The following is a 5,102-nucleotide window of genomic DNA, read 5'->3' as shown; positions in this document are numbered from 1 at the left end:
ACTCTTAGGACACTCTCACGCCTAAGATGTCAGTCTCCTGTTTCACCCCCACCCACACCCTCATCCCAGGAAATCAGTATCTCACCAGTAAAATGGTATGATAATTACCCCTTCCACACAAGGTGGCCAGGAAGATTAAATGGGAGTAATTTGCATAGAGTTTGTGACTGCCTCCCAAGTGGTGAGCATGACCTCTCCCTCCAGCACCGGGGTGGGGGGGCACCCCACTTCCAGTTCCCCCCAAGGACACTGGCTCTTGGTCAAAGACTCCCTTCGGTTATAAAATCCTACCTGTCCACCTGCAAGAACTCAATCCTCAGAGCACGTCCCAGGAAAGATTTGGGGGCTTCGAGGGAAACTGGAACACACCCTCTGGTTTTCATTCTCAACCTGATTCTAAGAGGGGGACTGCCCCTTCATTGTCCTTGGAGCTATTTTACAGTTATGACCAGAGGCGGATTTAAGGGTGGGCGCGCCGGGCACGGGCCCTGGGCCACGACTTCTGAAGGGCCCTGCAAAACCCCAATTTTAAACTTTTTTCTAATGACACCAAGTTTGGTTTCATTACTACACTGCATAAAATATGGTAAACGTGGAATTTTATTTTCCCTGTCTCTCTCCTTGTTTTTAAGGGGCCCAATATTTTCTTCTGCACCCGGGGCCTCAATCAACCTTAATCCGCCTCTGGTTGTGACTGATAATAATGTACTGTAGATAATTCTCGTCTACAAACATGCCAAAAAATCTGTTGGGACAAACCTCTCCCCTAGATCACTAGTAAGTACACTGGTTGTGTAACCATTTGAAAATTCATTTCGTAAACAGCTCCTTTGACTTCTTCAAACCTTTTGTAATATCTTATTGATTCCCTCACTTATAAATGAGTTGAATATTTGACACATTTCATTTTATATTTGTAGTCATGATTTTAACTGTTTTAAATACATCCTTTAACAAAACACTGATTTCTCTCTTCTCTCCACCCCTTAGTCTCCAGCTGCACATCATAGAGAGTTGGAATAGAGACGAATTAAACTCTCCTTTGAATACTTTAACAGAGACTCCAAGATGCCACTTCAATAGATAGTTAAAAGAAGCAAGCACGTTTGATGTATGTATTGTATTTGAGCAACATTCCATTTTTTATGGAAGAGAAACCAAGATTGTGATTCAATCTGAGAGGAGGTCCGACTTGGCTGACTCAGAGGGAGACTCCCCCTATGTGCTTTTTCACAAATCCAGACCTTCCCTTTAGCAAAGCTGTCTCTAAAGCACCCCCAACAAAGCCCTGCAGGTTGCTCCCCTAGCCAGTGAAGGAAGGCCAGGACCTGCACAGGTGCTCTGTGTCCCATCCAACGCCACAGAGGCTTCCACAGAGCCCTCGCCCCAACCTAACCTTGACCAAGGCAGGCCTGCCTCCTGGCCACCTGGAAGGATCCTGCAACCGGGACTCTCAGAAGAATTCTGCTCTTTTTCTGCTCTCCTTCAACCCTAATATACCCAGCTTTCGTCTCAAAAGATTGTGTGAATCGGGGCTCGTTAGAGCATCAACGGTGTACAGCACGGTTGCAGGTCCAATCCCGGGTCAGAGCACATACAAGAAACAACTAATGAATGTATGAACGGGTGGAAAGACAAAGTTGGTTGGTCAGTCTCTCTCTCTCCTTCTCTCTCTCTCTTGCCTCCTTCCCACTTCTCCCCCCACTTCCCTTTTCCCTCTCCCTCTTCTTCTCCACCCCCTTCCTCTCTTTCTCTTAAACCAATAAATGAAAAAACTTTTTAAATTTTTATGACTGTGGGGACCAGGACTTCCAGAAGAGGGCGCCCTAGACCACCGCTGTGATCAGCCACAGCCTGTTCCAGGGGCTCTTCCTGCAGAAAGCACCCTCTCCTTTTTCTCAGGCGCTGTGGCACCTACTGCATTTCCTGCGCCTGTCTCCTCTGTTTCAGCCCAGCACCACATTACATCCTCTGGAACATCACACCCTGTGCTGTCTCTAAAAGTTCCATTCACATTCTCTCCCACTCCACTCCCAGTCTGAAACCACGTTTGTTTGGCTTCTCATCCCATGTTCTTTTCTATTCTGTGAGATTTAAAAGCTGGCTATTGATGGCATTTGGTCAATGGAGTCTCTAAGATAGTTCATAATAATGATAATGATAATAGTAAGAGAAGAACAAAGCTGACCCCTGTCGTGGGGTATGTAAATGAATAAGATCAAACAATCCTGACTTATGACGTGCCTCAGCATGCAGCTTGCGCTTGTCTTACACCAGTGGGCAAGGGTGGGCATTCTCCCTCGATATTAAAAAATGTTTTTTTGTGTAAAAGTTTTTTTATATAAAGGATTTATTCATAGTTATTCATATTTGAAATTGTTCTTACAACACTGATTTCTCTCTTCTCTCCACCCCTTAGTCTCCAGCTGCACATCATAGAGAGTTGGAATAGAGACGAATTAAACTCTCCTTTGAATACTTTAACAGAGACTCCAAAATGCCACTTCAATAGATAGTTAAAAGAAGCAAGCGGGTTTGATGGATGTATTGTATTTGAGCAAACTAACGAGGTGAATTGATTTGCCGGCCACACAAAGGCACTTAGTGAATGTTGGTTCTGAGCTAATCGAAGGGAGTGCTGTCTCCCTGGTCCAGAGGCTGTTGAGGTTCAAAGTTTAGTGCTTTGCAAATGTTGGGGTCTTGCATCTATATGCTACATTAATTGGGGTGCCGAGGGTTGGGCTGCATTATTTTTCTATGAAACAGAAGAATCAGAACACCTGAAATTTGGAAGTCTCTACAAAGCAAGCACGTGAGTTCACCTGCATATCTGAGATGAGTGTAAGAGCCCCGTCTCAGAATCTCCTCAAATGGTCATCCAAACTCTGAGGACATAGTGTCAGGGAGGCCACTCTGGACACCTGCCACGGCCTCAGAGAGGAAGCACAGGAGTACTTCAATTGATAGCCACCTCACTCTGAGCCAGACGTAAGCTATAATTCGCATAGAACTGTCTCTGGTAAATCACTGCAACCACGAGCATATGTATAACAATGATCTATTATCGCATATGTGAAAGGCCCAAGGAGACAAGTCTATAAAGGCAATAAAACCATCTCCTTCATTCCTGGCATCCTAGTCCTTCTTTTGGATGGCAACTATGTTATTATGTTCAGCTGTGTGCTCCAGGTATTGCCAGAATCCTCTCTCAGGTGAAGTGAACAGATGTCTGAATTGTAGGCCTTTGGCCTGCTGCTCTTTTCTCAGATAATGAAAGAGACAGCAGACAAGAGGTGGAGGCTGAGACTGGCATCCTAGTAAATCCCAGTGATGGGGCTTCCTGGGGAGCAGTGTGCAAAGTCTCTTCTCCTTCCCCCGCAACTTCACCTTCAACTTCTCCCTGGCAAAAGACAGTGCAAGAGGAAATTAGCCCTTATTTTCTAGCTTTGAAGAGTTTGAAGATAATAGTTGCCAGACAGGGCCACATTTGTGATAAGAGGGGCGACACTGGCTATGCTGCAAGAAGGGCGTCTGCAGAGGGATGAAGTGCACACACACACGCACACACACCTCGCTTACTTGCCGAAGCCCCAAAGGCCTTCTGAATGAGAGACAACTTCCTCTCCTGGATAATTATGACACTTAGCCTTCAACTACATATGAGAGAGAAAAATACTAAACACGGCAGGCAAGAGTGAGTCAGGGGGACAAGAACGTGGAACTACCTGGGTGACTTTTAATTTAGTCTCATCTCTGTGTACTCCTGGCTTGGACCCCTACTTTGCTGAGAATCAGTTTCCTTATTCTAAAATGGAGGGGTTAGACTAGGATTGGTACTTTTTTTGGTAAATGGCCAGATATTAATATTTTAGACTTTGCAAGCCATACACTCCCTGTTGCCACTACTAGTTTCCGACTTGGTAGCACAAACAGCAGCCACAGACAATATGTAACACAATGAGGGAGGCCATTTCTCACCTATAAAACGGTATGATAATGATTCTTTCCACACCAGGTGGTTGCAGGCCATAGTTTGTCAAGCCCTGCACTAGACAAGCTCAGGTCAGTGTTTATGGCCAACGTTTCAAATTAACCAAGGCCCAACAGGCTTGCTGGTGTTCAGTTCTGAGACCTCCATCCTGCCTCTCAACTTCCTGTTCTGACAACCTATCTAGACCCAGAGTCCTGCCAAGCGTGGGATGTTGCCACTCTCCTGCTGGGCTCTCCTGTCGCACTGCAGGCAGGGGTGCTGTTAATCACTGATGTCACCACATATATTCCTGATCCCATCAACGAATAGAATGAGTAGCAACACAACCCGATCACCCAGGAGTCAGCTCCACCATGAATCCTGCTGCACATTGCTCCGACCATTCCGGGTAGCTGGGACCTCTGGTTGCTGTGCCTTGGCCCCTGCACGTGGAAAGGAGTCCTACTGTGTACTCCACAGCATCAGCTCCAATTGCCAAGCCAGACACCCCTCGTACTGTGGTGCTTCTATCTCCCACCCTGCATCTGCCCAGACAGATACTTCTTGTCCTTTTTAGATCACCAGACATTTGTCAGCCAAGTCTTAAAATGTGTCAGTTATCCAGACTGAGATTCACTTAAATGAATGAAAATAGTTTGATTATAGAACAAGGGAGAAAGAAGAGGTCGTTAAAACAGGCAAAAGCCCACTTATTAGAATTCTTGCACAAGGTAAGAACTGGACTAAGAGTCAAGCTGACACACCCCTGAGAAGCTGCTGCATGTTAACCCCTGCACCGAGAAGTCAGTGAAGCAGAGTGGCACAGAAATCAAAACAAGCATTCAAATCGAAAGGGGAATTCCTAGGCCCACAGATCCTTAGCTGGATTTATTGCCCCCTCTTGTGTTTACTTGTGAGAAATGCAGGTTTCTGTCAAAAATGAGCACTTGTTCAGAGATCTTTTGCATTCTCATTTATAAAAAATCATTTAAACTGCCTTATTCATCCCCAGAGAAATTGTGAAAAGAGGAAAAAATTGTGACACCACATATAAATCCAATATTCTCCAATCTACATATTATTCAATTTTATCTTCAAAATATCCATCTGAAGTAGACCCTGCAGGTATGGA

Source organism: Furipterus horrens, unplaced genomic scaffold (assembly GCF_987537825.1).
Source record: "Furipterus horrens unplaced genomic scaffold, mFurHor1.1.pri manual_scaffold_6, whole genome shotgun sequence".
Lineage (NCBI taxonomy): Eukaryota > Metazoa > Chordata > Mammalia > Chiroptera > Furipteridae > Furipterus > Furipterus horrens.
This window is presented reverse-complemented; position numbering follows the sequence as displayed.